Here is a 14,659-nt window from a genome sequence, read left to right as displayed (position 1 = left end):
ACAACAGCAGTTCAGGAAGACATTTATTCAAACTCTGAACACAAAAACCAACTAATAAAAATGACATTCCCAGTTTAATTGACCAATTTCAGTAAACATATGATGAAAAAAAACATCGGGTTCTTTAGAGTTTTTATTCTAAATGTTTGTGAAGTACTAATGCTTACTCAGATTTCTATCTAAAAATGGAGAGACTAACTCTTCCTCTCTGTCCAGTCTCTCAGTAAACTGGGAACATGTTGGTTCCTAAATGATGAAAAATGTGTCATTTTGCAAAATGTTCATGCCTGCAGCACAGAAGCTGATTGTACGTCTTGACTAAACTGGTGTAACACATTCATGACGGGCCACAATAATCATGTTTAACGCTCAACACATTCCCTGGTATGACTGAGTCAGTAGAGCAGCATATATCGAGCAACGACTTCTTTCTAATTAGATGAAAAATGCAAAACTGGGAGCTGCAGGAAAGATGTGGAATATATTGCTAACGTTATGATTGCAATATGTGAAAACTATGAAAGCAGCACTATTAATTTTGTGTCAGATATATTCCCTAAGGTGGACTTTTACTCCAACAAAAAAATATGTTTATTTTTTGTTCTTCTCCTATGCAGCCATGTTTTAGTGTTTATGTAGTTGGACTGTGACTGATATTCAAAGTGCTGCTGTTTTCCGGTGAGAGTCCTTTCTTTGGCACACGGCTGTTGTGTATGAGCCAGAGTTACACTCCCTTTGAAGCCAGAGTTTGCTTTAGGCCTGTGCTGTATGAATTATGCTCTTTGTTTCAATGGCTCCTAGTGGTGATTAATGAATCGTCAGTAAGACAAAATTCAAAGGTCAAAAGGTAAAATGCTTAAACTAAGAAACTTCCCTTTACCTTTCCCAGTCATTTTAGGCCATAAAAAAGTCAAGAGGCTAATATTACAAAACCATTTATACCTCCTGAATATTAAGCCACAAACCTCAAAGTATTTTATTCAGATTTCATCTGACCACAGCAAAGTGCATAATTTTAGTGTGTTTGTATAAACTGTACTCTGGTGTAGCAAAATCCAGTGCCTTCAGTCGTGCCTCAATGCTGAACGCAGTTCACATGCATGTAATTTAAGCGCAGTATAAATCCAGCTCGTCCTGTGAAGGATTCTGAGGTTTATTAGAGAACAAAAAGCATCATGACACATTATGACCATTATCCATAAAAGCATCCCAGAGGTGTGTGGGAACTCTGGAGCAGATGAGTTACCCGTAGCTCCGGTGGACGAATCTGTTGACAGAATTACTTTCAGCCATACACTCCACACATCTGACGTTTCTTTGGAAGAGTGACGAGAAGAAAGTCATCGCTGAAAGAAACCTCTACGGCTTTCATTCAGCAATTAGTGCCGTGTAGAAGACATTATGATGAGGAAGAATATGAAAACAAGCAGTTAAACACTCCCTGTTGTAAGGCTTCCTCTATACACACAAACGATGCCTAACACTAACCATCACCCTGAACACTCAGCTCCTGCAATGGAACATTGTGGTGGCAGCATCATGCAGAGGAGATGCTCATCTTCAGCAAGGGCGGGGAAACTGGTCAAAGTTGATGGGAAGATGGACTAAAAGCATCAATCATGAAGTAAACAACAGCCTAGTCAAAGTCTAAATTTAAATGTGGATCTGTGGTGTGATGTTAAGTGAGACTATCTTACCAAGAAGATACTAGTTACTAGTTGTTCAAAACTGATAGATACAAACACATCAGAACTGCAGCTGCATTGCAGTACATTGTGGTTCTACAAAGTTTTGAGGGTCTTAATATTTATTTCTATAAAGCAAATTATTCTTTTCCTTCATCCTCTCAGTCATGCATTCTGTTTGTTTATCACATAGATTGTTTCTTTATGTACACTGAAGAAACATAAAAACCATCCATGGGGTGTGAATAATTTAGAAAGGCACAGCTACGCTCATTGATATTTTCTCTTTTGATTAAATATATATATATTTTTTTAAAATTGCGATTATGGATGTAAATCATATGTGGTTGTGAAATGTCTGCTTCCATGCTCTGAACACCACTCCTTTTATCTTTGAAACATTGCAAGTATAGCTTGGAGACCAGAGATGGAGCAGCTGAAAATCTGGAAGCTGCAACAAAAAACGAAGATAAAGCTGTCAATATGAGTGATTGATTTGTTATGGGATTCTAGAGGCTAGCAGCAGTCATTACAGCGCCAGGAAAGGTTATAGGAGCAACAGATGAAATAGTTTGGATTACAGTTATCCTCGCCAGATTGGAAGTGGGGGAGATAAGGAAAACCATTTTTCTTGGGAGGAGCAGAGGAAGAAGGAGTTGGATTTTTTTTTTAAACTTTTTTTCCACTGTTCACTTAAGAAGAGCTGTGGTAGGTGTTGCAATAAAAAGGCGAGAAAATGACTCCTCGCATCGTAAACAGACGTCCTGTTGAGAGGAACAAAACCTGCATTAAGAGAGGATCTTTTTTTAATACTTTAGAGAGCTTTAGATCCCTTTCTACTCATTTTCGTCAAATTCAAGAATGTTAATTCTTTTATGACTTTGCTGGAACAGATGGACGACCTTTTTCTGAAACATTTTAATAATTAAGTACATAAAAGGAATGTGGAATATTTGTCAATGTGGAGAGGATGGAGAGGATGCGGCACTCATCTAAAACAAAAAAAAAAAGTTGGGCTATGACAAGAATCAAATTATACACAGGTGCGCCGAGCAATCTGTTTGCTTTCTCAGGATATTCTGAGCAAAACAAAACAAAACATACATATGTATTGTGATAAACAATGCGCACAGATTACTGTATTCTCTTTATCTCCTAATGCGGTGAGGGTAATGCAATTTTGGTTTCCATACAGTTAGAGGAATTACATTAAGAGAGAGAGAAATCCAATAGATGGAAGCAGCAGCAGTAAAACCTTATCAAATCTGAGCTGTTGGGGAAAAGCTCCTCGCTCACACATGAGCATGTCTAGATGCACTTCGCTTCGTCAACAGAACTCCGAGAAGCGGTCCACTTAACATGGAAATTGTCCTTTCATCTTTTCGGGAGGGAAACACTGTGAGGAGGGGGCGGGAAAAAAAAGAAGGGCCAACTAATAATCAACAAAGTATATGGTCAACTTTCTCTTTGAGTTTAGGAAACGTTTTTAGTCCGCCCTCTGTGAACTCAAACCGTGCAATTTCCTGTCTGGCAATATTGGCTCTAAACCTGTCGTAGTAAATTCAGTTAATATTTATATTCATCTGCGCTTTTGTTATGTTCAGTATGGAACCCAGAGTCCTCCCCTCCCCTCATAATTTCCTGCAACAATGCGGCACAAATTGCCAAGAAAAGGCTTGAATGCCTGCGCTGATGGAAGACGAATGCAGAGTTTAAACCATTACTTTGGGCCAATGGGTCACAGAGACGACGTTCACCTCTGGTGTTCGTATCTTACAAGCTTCATTTGTGGCAGAAATATGGACACTGCCCTCCTCACATCTCAGCACCACTGCTTTCGTCAACTGACCTCAAAGACTATTTACATTAAAGCACAAGTTTAATAAGTCAGCCAGGAATTTATTTGAAATAAGCCATCAGAAGAGGACTCGTGATTCGGTATTTTACTGCAAACGCATTCGGGAGTTGTGATGCTTCCTGCTCCTGCTTACCGATTAGTATTTCATCACTCATAATGTAAATCCTTTACTTTAAAATTAAGGAAAACAACTTATTTCAATTCAGTTATATAGTGCCAATTTGTAGCAATCAAAATATATAAATCTATAGCTAAAGGTTAAAAGAATAATTTGTAATTTAGATAAATCTGCTGGGCTTCTCATTAGCACAGGTGGTGCTGGACCTTTTTTGCTGTCCGTCATTTTGACCGACAGGATCAAAAAATCACAATCACAATCTATATTTATCCATCGATTTTTACAATGGTAATTTAATTTTCATTCAGTTTACTTAATATTCAACAAGCTGAACCGAGAATCCACATCATGTCATCATAACAAATTATGCAGATGATGCTTGATGCAGAACTTTTTCTCTGCAGTGACAAGTTTTGAAATCAGGGAACATTTCTCTACGCGAAGTGATCAGAAGAAGCCAGGGCTGCCTGAACGAGGGGCAACTTGATCCCACATTCAGATGATGAATGTCCTTCAGATTTTTCCATCACCGTTTAAAAAACCCTGTAAAACGTAGAAAATATTCAGTTCACCCGACTCTGTTACCCAAACAAGTCTATGTCATGATGCCAGAAGTGACACACTAATTATTTATCTTACTTTTAATATACTTTTATTTAATCTAAATTAATTTGTGGGGTTTTTTTTCTGGAAGACCCCATTATTTCTATTCCGAGACATGGCCTTCGACCTAAACCGACAGGCCAGGAGAGCATCAGGCAGAGATGAAGCCAAAACGTCCATGGTAACTCTGGAGGAGCTGCAGAGATACACAGATTAAGTGGGAGAATCTGCTGAAGGCATTGCTATTAGTCGTGGGCTCGGCAATTTTGCCATTTAAGTATGAGAGGCAAGAAGAAAGGCATGAAAAGACTTCTTTGCAGTTTGCATGCAGCTATGTGGGGAACACAGCAAACCTGTGAAGAATGCTGTTTTAGTCGGATGGCAAAAAAAACATTAAAAAGTACAATTTCTTTCAAGACTAAGACAGTAATTTGTCTTAGTCTATCATGTAATATTTCTGTAAAACACCTAAATGTGACTTATAGTGGCTTGAACATGTTAGGATGGGTCTATGGGCCATACAAAACATGTCCAATACATGTTTTTCACAAAGTCATCCTTTGATAATGAGATTTTAATCTGATTAGTTATTTTGAACTCCTTTCAGAATGATCTGTTTTAGGGCCTGCACACTGCAGTAAAACCAGCTGAGCAAACATACTCAAACTCTGCTTGTTGTATGGGAACATAATGGGCTTTGCTAGGGTTGCTAGGTGATGGGGCGGTGCCTGCTGATTTGTGATACTACATACTGTAGGTTTTGAAATGGCTCGTTTTGCTGGCACCAAAAAAACTTTAACTTATTGCCAAAAACAGTAGAAGCACTGCAGTAGAGACGTCTGGTGGTAACGTGGCAACAATCGAACAAGTTCAATGAGCGCAAGTATGTTTGCACTGTATTTAGGGAAATATAGAGCCTCCACATTATGACTTGTTGTGTAAAAGAGCGGATTCCCACTAATTAGATGATAGTGATGGAGGCTTAAATCTTTGACAGCAAGTGTTACAGCTTCCTGTGTGAAAACTGCTTCCTGTCCACATGAAGTGAAATGAAACAAACACCCATAAAATGATATGCATAGTTTAGCCTCTTAGAGGGGACATCAGAGAGCCCAGTGGCTAAACCAAATCTAATTAGGTTTGCAGTAAACCACATTATTGCCTCATTATCGCTAATTGACCTCTAGGAGACCTGTTACGGGAACACTAGAGAAGATGCCTGTATACAGACAGAAACATTAAAGGCCTATGTTGAGAAGACTGCAAGGAAGTGAATGGAAAGCCCATTAGAACACATTACCTCATTGAATGCACACATATTCATCCCCGAGGACGATTCCAGCGCTATCCACCTCTGAACAGAGACCATCAAAAATCTGATGTAGCAGCTAATAAACACACTAAAAAATCAAGACTTACAGTGGGGTGTCCTGATATCAAAGGGTAGCTGGAGAAGCTGATCTTCCTTTACTTCAGATGTATGTTGCCCAAGGCATGCCTTTGAATAAGGCTCGCCTTTCAACTAAAGATGGATCAGGGGATTTTGCGAGGGTGCAACGGTGTTATCTGACAAAGACAGTTTTAGGTAATTGTTATATGTGGCGTGTCCTTTCAGGTCAAGCGGCGGCTTTGAAGCGGTTCAAATCCAGGCCACCGCGAGCTTCACGAGCAGCCATTTAAAAAAAAAAAAAAAAAAAAAATCATATCAGGCAAAATTTGCAACACACTTGCTTTGTTTTAGAACCGCACACAAACGCATCCAACATAAAGGCAAAGAAGAAGGAATCCCCTTAAAACATCTCATCAATGGGCTGCAGTAGCTCCAGGCTCACTCCTATCTTGCCTCATTAAATTCTCATACAACCCTCATCAAAACGTATCTTTCATCCAAGACTCAGATTAGACTGTGCGACTGTTGTGTCACACAGTCTGTTCTGTGCGACAGAACAGACTGAAATACACCCAACAGGATCTCATTCCACGGTCTGTGTGCCGCAGATGGACGCTTGCAACCGAGGGTGGAAAAAGCAGCTCGTTTTTGTCTCCTCCTTAAAAACAAAAATGCATTCTTGAAGATAAGTAGAGCCTTTGAAGTTAATCTTTCGGCAGCAGCCGGTGCCAGTGTGGTGCATGGTCATCCACTGAAGTGTTTAGCTACATCCAAACAAAGTTGAAAAATAGGACAGCTGTGAAACAAAACAATTCAAGCAAAAAAAAAAAAAAAAAAAAAAAGCACTGCGTGGTATGTTCATTCACAAAACTTCCCTCTGAAAGTATCACAAATCTAAAATTCATGTCAGAGCTAAACTGTCTTGAGAGTGTGGATTTGATTTGGCAGGATTTGAGGGGGTTGGGGGGGGGTTATGAACAGTTGGTATCTTTGCGAAAAAGCAAAAACATGATTCTGGACGTCAGTTTTAAAATATAAAAATCTGAAATGTGTAGCATTTTTAGACATCACTTCTGTGTAGAATCTTTTTTCACTGCAACTGCATGTGAACACATCAAAAAACCTGTTTACAGCAATAGGCATCTGTGACATGTCACATTAAATGCTATTAATTTATTACCATAATGTAATAAAATAAAATCCAAACATTTTTTTCCCCTGAAAGTTTCTGCAGAGCAGAAATTAAATTGAAACCTATTGAACTGTGTTTTACAGTCTGTCACAGCTCAGTGTTCAGATACTTTTTGGCTTACCTCACACCTGTGGATAAATTTTCTACACCAGATTTAGATATTCAATTCAGCACTGTAATTTTACATTTAATTCCCTGCAAATGTCATCTCAAGGTACTTTAAGAGATGAATCATGTCATGGTTTTGTCAGGGATTTGGTGTGTGTGTGTGTGTGTGTGTGTGTGTGTGTGTGTGGAGGGGGGGTTCTCCTTTCCTTTTAGCTGCAGGTTTCCTCTGGAGGCCAGGGCTGACCGGTGTGCTCCTGCACACCTGTTCCTAATCAGCCCATCAACAGTAGCTGGATGCTGGTCATTCGACACCTGAGAGTCAACCGAAGTGTTACCTCAAGCCCTGTGTCTCTTTGTAGATTTGCCTTTTGTTTTCCCAGCCAATGCTTAAGCTCCTTCTCTGCCCGTGCTTCTAGGGTTTCCTCCGAAATGACTTCTGACGCCTCCCAGCCCTCCTAACACCCTTGGTGATTTGAGTGCGCTGGATTCCTTGTCGGATTGATGCACCAGAATGCAATCTCGTCATCACCTCCTAATATCCATCGATAATGGAGGACATTAAGAGCTCTCTGACAACCATTTCACAACGGATGGTCAACAATACCAGTTTCATATAGCTCACCGTTTCCCAGCCCTGGTCCTCAAGCCACACTGCCTTGCATGTTTTAAGTATTTCCTCGCTTTAGCCCAGCTCATTTCTATTGATGGTTGATAAATTGGCATTTGCTGAACTGCAATCGTCTGAATCAGGGCATTAAAGCACAGCTAAAACATGCCTAGCAGTATGCCTTGAGGACCAGTGTTGGGAAACACTGATCTAGCTTAACTTTTGTTTAAAGATCTCAGTGCTCAGCTTGCTGCCACTTCTTAGGATGACGGTGGCGAGGAGTTTGTCCTGCAAACGGCGGGTTGCCAGTTTGGTCCCTGCTCCATCCGTCTCTGTTGTTCATCTGCCTTGCCTGCTGCTGGTGGTCAGAGGGTACCACCTAAAATCAATTTTAACAAGACTATTATCTCTGACCCAGACACCAAACTCAATGTATCTTGCTATCTGGGAGTTGAGTGCATTGAAGAGTTATGGAGGCTTTGGAGTGCATCTGCTGCAGCTGAACCAGATGGAAGCTGCTAAGAAGGAAACTAGGCATTTCTGACAGTGGGCTGCTTAGTCACTGTAATTGTGCATTAATATTAATCCAAGTTGTGCACATTAACAGTTACTGCTGAACACTTGAGTATTTGAGTGTATGGGTGTGATCGCATCTGAATGTATGAGAAGTTTGCACGTGTATTTTGTGGGAGTTTCTTCCCACTGAGTGTTTGTGGGACCAGTTTGCCCCTCGTTCAGACAGTCTTGGCGACTTCTGATCACTTCACTTTGTGAAATGTTCCCTGATTTCAAAACTTGTCACTGCAGAGAAAAGTTAAATATATTCATCTCCTCAATGTGTGAGGACACTTCATCGGTTCAGCATGTTGAATATTAATTAAACCAAATTTAATTAAATGCAATTGACTATGTCATTATCATTTTAAAAACTGACATTTAAATATAGGTTGTGAGCGTGTCAGTCAAGATGACAACAAAAAAAAGTCTACTGCAACCTCTGGCAGTGTTCCCCTCGGACCCGTCTTGCGCCTCAATCTTATTGCATCTAAGACACATAGAGATTTGGGGTTGTGGTGGGTTCTCTGAAATATCACCTCCAGCCTTAGTTTTAATGCATTTTGGATGTACACACCTGCAATCACACAAATATTACTCTCCCACTCACACACACACACACACACACACACACACACACACGAGTGGACCTTAAATAAACTGAGTTGAATTGATTTCATAATGTCAACTAACCAATTAAGACACCATTTCCATGCATGGATAGCAAAACTGCCTGACATGCCAAGACAGGACACAGGAAAAATAAAGATCTCCTTCCAGAAATGTTACATTCAGCCTCTTCCTAGGTTTCCCAGTTACCCACCTAATCAGTATCCCAGCTCAGCACTTGAATTCTGGAGATTTTCAGACTCTGAAGCATCTCTCTTCCTCAAGGCATCTGGCCTTTCAAGTGCACCACATTCACCTGGAATCAAGCCAAACTCCACAGTTGTCATCCGCAGCTCTGATCGCCTTCTCCCCTCTGTCTGCCTGCTCTCAGACGCTCCTTTCTCCGAGCTGCACTGAACCCCTCATGTCCTACCCTTACATTTGCCTTATGCTTTCTGATCAAATTATTCATATTTTCTCAGGACATGATTTCAGTTAAATCAGAAGTGATGCATCACTCAGTGAGTGATAATTGTGGGCAATAATAGGCCTGACACTGGTTGGCTTCCTCACACAAAGCAACTTGGACTGGATTAAAATAAAATTAACATTTTATTATTAGAGCCATGTTTCAAAGTTTCCCCCATGCACTCTTGTAGCCAGAAATTTACTCTGGCTTCATGACCACAAGCTACAGTTTCTGACAATTTACACAATGCTTCTGCTGTAGCTCCCAGTATCAACCTTAATCCTAAAAAATATAATTTCTTCAAAATAAACACATTTCCCTCATTTTATATAATGCATTGTTTATGTAAATATTTTAAGTCTTCACACAAGGCTGTTTAACACACCCAATTAAGAAGTTGTAGATATGACTGCATTTGCTGAAGTAAAATGTAGACCTTTGTTAAATCAGAAAATCTGCTTGGTTTTCCTCGTACGAATGACCCCCTGTTCCACAAAGAGAACCGCCTAAATTGGAGGGTGTCTCATTTACGCTTCAAACTTCCATTCAGCTGCAAAAGGAAAGAGACAGGAATTAATTTGCAGCGAGTGAATGGGTTTTGACAGGGGGGCGATTTCTCCAGTCAGTGTTATCCTATCTGTGCCACAACACAAAGAGGAAAACAATCAAAGAGTTAGCAGCAAAATATCTAAGCTCAGATGCTGTTTTCTTACAGAACCGCATCATGTTGAAGACTTACCCCGGCCTCTGTGTTCTGCCGATTTCTTGAAAGAAGTTAGAGTGAAGGGCAGCGCCAGAGGCATGGTTATTTTCATACGGCTTTTGTTGCAAGATCAGGCACAATGTCTGCAACATGGAGAGCGAGGATCTTTGATACACAAGAATAAACCCTTATGTAAGATGGTCTCCTATTTCTTGCTTCTCTCTCCAACAACTCAGAAACTTTTAAAATAAAACACACTGAGCAGATGAGTGTAAATCAGCATGTTTTTATCTGCTGGAAAGTACAAAAGAGCCATCACCTTTTACCACGAGAACAGAATAAAATTAGACTATTTGTCTACAAGACTAACAAATAGTCTTTCGAGAACCTCATTTGAATTCATTTCTTCAAAAATAAGTGGCACTGGAGAAATTGTACTTCTGAAAGTGGATTATGTTTAGCCGTGTAGCAGCCCCTCTCTGTCCTCTTCATTTCCTGTCTTAATCCAATCATGTCCCAATTACAAAAAGCGAAGATGAAGTCAGGCAAAGACAGAAGAGGGATGCTCTAAATGCAAACATGCTCTCCCATTTTTAAACCAAACAGTTCATGACCTTTGTTTCTTGGGTATTTATTGAAATCCTCAAAAACAGAAAACAAAGTCAACAAACCAGCTTTTGTAAATTTATTAAGAGGTGATATGAATAATTATAAACACTAAATCCGTATCGGACTAAATAGAAAGAGACAACAGTTTTTCTGCATAGACAAAAAAAATGTACTAGGCAATCATAGCAGTGAAAAACATTTAAAACTGCGGCTGACTTAGCTGTAGCTTGGCACCATTTACTCTAATTGAAAATAGTTGAAATGGGTGAAGATGTGAATCAAATAGGAAGGGCTTTTATTCTGACAAATCAACTTTATCTCCAATGATGTAACACTTGTTAATACATGTTCATGTTATCGAGATACTGCACTATGGAGAGCTTATAGGGATTTCTTTTCCCTGGTTATTCTAACAATTTGTTAAATCGTTAGGGAACCACATTCTAAATTTGTATTTAAAGCATTTTCTGTCAAGAGCAAACTGCAGACATGTACCAAGGTGTGTCAAAATCTAACAGACAGGGTGGCACCGCAGTGTTTGGATGACTGAGAGTGTAATTTCTGAATGAACAGGGCAGGAAGTAAATTTATTTTCAATATCAAGTTTTATATATACATCACATTTTAGCAATAAGGCAATTCAAAGTGCTTTACATGATAAAAACATAACGCACAAAAAAACTAAACCTTACATACCAATAATGTTATGCCAGGTTCAGTTCAGATATCTAACATTATGACATTATATTATAGCTAAGATGAACAGATTCAAGTCAGGAGTCTGACTGGAATTCTCTTAAATATAAATACTGTTTAATGTACTTACCAACATTACTTTAAATTTCAACTTATGGATATGAATGAATTTTGGGCTTTACTAAATAATGCTCAGACTCAATTCCCAGACTTCTAGTCTGAGTCAGGTCTTGTATCTTCACAGTAATGTTCTTAGTCAAGTCTGAAGTCTACATTTTTGAGACCGACTTCAGGCCAAATTCCAGACTTAAGTCATTATCTTTGTCAAGAACATATTAAAGATGAGATGAACTTCTAAGTTCTTGAAAGCATCGTATAAAGAAATGTAGGATGACATGAGGCTTTTCTTCAGTTCTGTATATTTTAGAAATTTGAAATGTACATCATGATGTTATAGGGCTGTAGTGTTCACATATATTGCTTATTCAAAGCAAACACATGCATAATTGTTGTACTTGCTAAGTAGAATTAATTTGATAATTATTCACAGAGGATGCCCAGCTCTCTGCACCAACAGTTTTTGTTTAAAATTGCCGACATACTTTGGTCCCTCTGTACAACGGAGCCATTATTCTTCACAAATTAAGTCGTGAAAGAAAGGAAGCTTTGGTGCCTGAAGCCTCCTGTTGACCCGAATCATAAAATCATTCTGCTGCAGCAACAACGTTATATGGTATATACCTGTTTGTGTCTACGATGTGTGTGTGAATCTAGATGTGGGAGCCTTCGGGTAACACAAGACGCAGGCCAGTAATTACGTTTAGCTCAACTGAGCAATGCTGTTAATCTGTATGTCACTGTTAATCTGTTGCAGTCAATATATGGATGCTGCTTCTTCACACCTTAAGGCATAACAATTGCTCCTTTCCTTTACCTTTAAACTGGGTCATTAAGCACAAGAGGATGAGTGTTTATTTCTTCATATTCTCCCTGTCAAGACATAGAATAGACCAGGTAGCAGTTTCAAGGTATTTTATTTTTTATTTGACTTTGTATTGTATAACCCATAAGGACTTGAGGCTTAAAATTTCATTTACATTCTGAAAGTTAATTTAAAGTCCTTAACTGAGACATCTTCCTTTAGGAAAGTTACATTTGTAAACCTACATTGTGATGTAATAGTGTTGCAGGTTGAAGACCGGAGTAAGTATCGAAAAGATAAATGTTTCTGTCAGTAGAGATGTTTCTGATGTGACTATTGAGATCAAGTCAATACTTGATGTTGGTGACACCCAAGTTATTCATCCATACAAAGTTATGTGCAATGCTGTGGTATATCATAAGGAATAAGTATTGAACACAAAGGTCTATAAAAAGATTTGTAATTATCAAGGCATCACAAAGGAGGCATTTTATAATGAGTATCATCATATAGATGTGTCAAAGCCGCTCGTAAAGCGTGGTGATGACATCGGTGACAGGTGTATGTCTTTGCTTCAGAACGCATAAGTAAGCCCATCATTTCACCACAAACCAGTTATAAGAGTAAAATAAGATAGTTATCATGTTTGTTTAAGAGAAAAGGACCACTAACAGAGACTCCGAAAAAGACCTGGCTTTAGCAGAAACACTTTGCACATTCAACTGCAATCGACACTCGGCACAATACTCCACTGTTGAAGGGAAGGCATGTTAAAGCAGGTTTAAAGTTTCCTGCTGAACATTTGGGCAAAACAAAAAAAATTTGAGAGAATAGAGTCTGAGAAGATAAGTCTAAAATTTAATTCTTGTGTTGTGCAGCATATTTCTGTCTAGTAAGTGTAGTGTAGGGTTGTTTTTCAGTATGCAACAACAGTACATTTCCTATTACTAAAGAAATAATGAATGGAGAAATTTACTGAAATATTATTTACAAAACCTTAAATATAAAACTCCTTTTTAGGCCAATGAGACGAGCATCAAAAAAATTGAGTCTAATGGGAAATTTATGAAAGGACCTTAAGGTCAGGGGGCAAAAAGATGCTCCAATCAATGTGATAGGTCATTTTGGCAAAATTTTAAATAATTACTGCTTGTCTGTTTTAAATAAAAGCAATCTATATATCTTATTAGAAGCATTTGTGTAAGTTCAGTAAAACTGTGGTATTTTTACTCAAGGTCATCATACTTTAAGAACATCACACCGGACAGTGCTTAAGTAAGACGTTACCCTTTTACTCAGAAACAGGCAAGCGACAATTCAGTGCATCCCTACAGTGGCATCTCTAAAAAGACTAATTGTACAACCGTATCTTTTCAAAGCAGCACTGGATAATCAGATTTAGAGCTAACATCCCTGATAGTGCTGTTCATTCACCTCCCCTCGTGCTGCCACCCCTTTGTCTTTGACATCACCTCTTTAAAGATTCATAAGTCGAAGCTATTTACATAAAAGTTAAAGCGTCTGATTATTCGCATTACAACCCTCTCTGACCGACACGAGCCCTGCAGGGACCGGAGGTTTGGCGAAGGTTAGAACAGAGACATGTGTTCAATAGTCTGCGATGGGGCCCACCATGATGCGAGGCATGATGTGGATGTGGAAATTCTGAGAAGAAATATTCAATAGCTCTTTAGAGTCCTTTTTATAACCTTTATGCCAGACGCAATTATGGTTGGCATGATAGGGGGACAATTTAATAACACTATTATGTTGACACTTATTACGCTGAATTAATTTCACAATCAATTCACAAAAGAACTTTTTGTGTTGATGTCAATCTGATATTTTCAGCGAATAATACACTGTGGGTGTGATTGCCACAGTACACACAAAGCTGTTTTCTTCTACTGCTTTTTTTGTTTACTAAAGTGAGTGACCAGTATCCACGGCTGGAACAATATCGACACATGAAAAACACGTAAACATCAAAATTGAAACTATTCATTGCATTTCAATTGGGGTCAGTAAGTCAAAATTTGCATTTAAATAGCAACATTAAAACGTTACATAGCACCATGGAATAATGTGTTCATTCATATTAAGGCTTCATAATTAATGAATGTTTCCAAGGAAAACTAAGAAAGCTAATTGCTCTCTGGGAGGTCTCATTACTGCAACACCATGCCCCTGTGTCTAGATGCAGATGAAGAAAAAAAATAAATTTTAAAAGCACTTTTTCACTGAAGAAATACCAGATATGTGCTTACGTGTATGGATAATGGCCCTACTGTTTTTTTGTTTTTTTTTTTACATCTTAAGAGCCGTCACTATCTATGGCAGAAAAGAGAGAAAATAAGACTTTTTACCTGGAATATGTCAGATGGATATTTGCAGCACAGAAAAAGGATGAACTCAGCACTTGCTGCAGTAATAATCTACACAGGAAATGTAGATCAGCTCTGTGGAAATCAACTGGTGAAGAGGAAAGATTTCTCCCCCCAATTAGTATGAAACACTTCAGCCAAGGATTATGAA

This window comes from Poecilia mexicana, unplaced genomic scaffold (assembly GCF_051168715.1).
Source record: "Poecilia mexicana isolate PSO_F unplaced genomic scaffold, ASM5116871v1 scaffold_17, whole genome shotgun sequence".
NCBI classification, from domain to species: domain Eukaryota; kingdom Metazoa; phylum Chordata; class Actinopteri; order Cyprinodontiformes; family Poeciliidae; genus Poecilia; species Poecilia mexicana.
Note: the sequence above shows the minus strand (reverse complement) of the source record.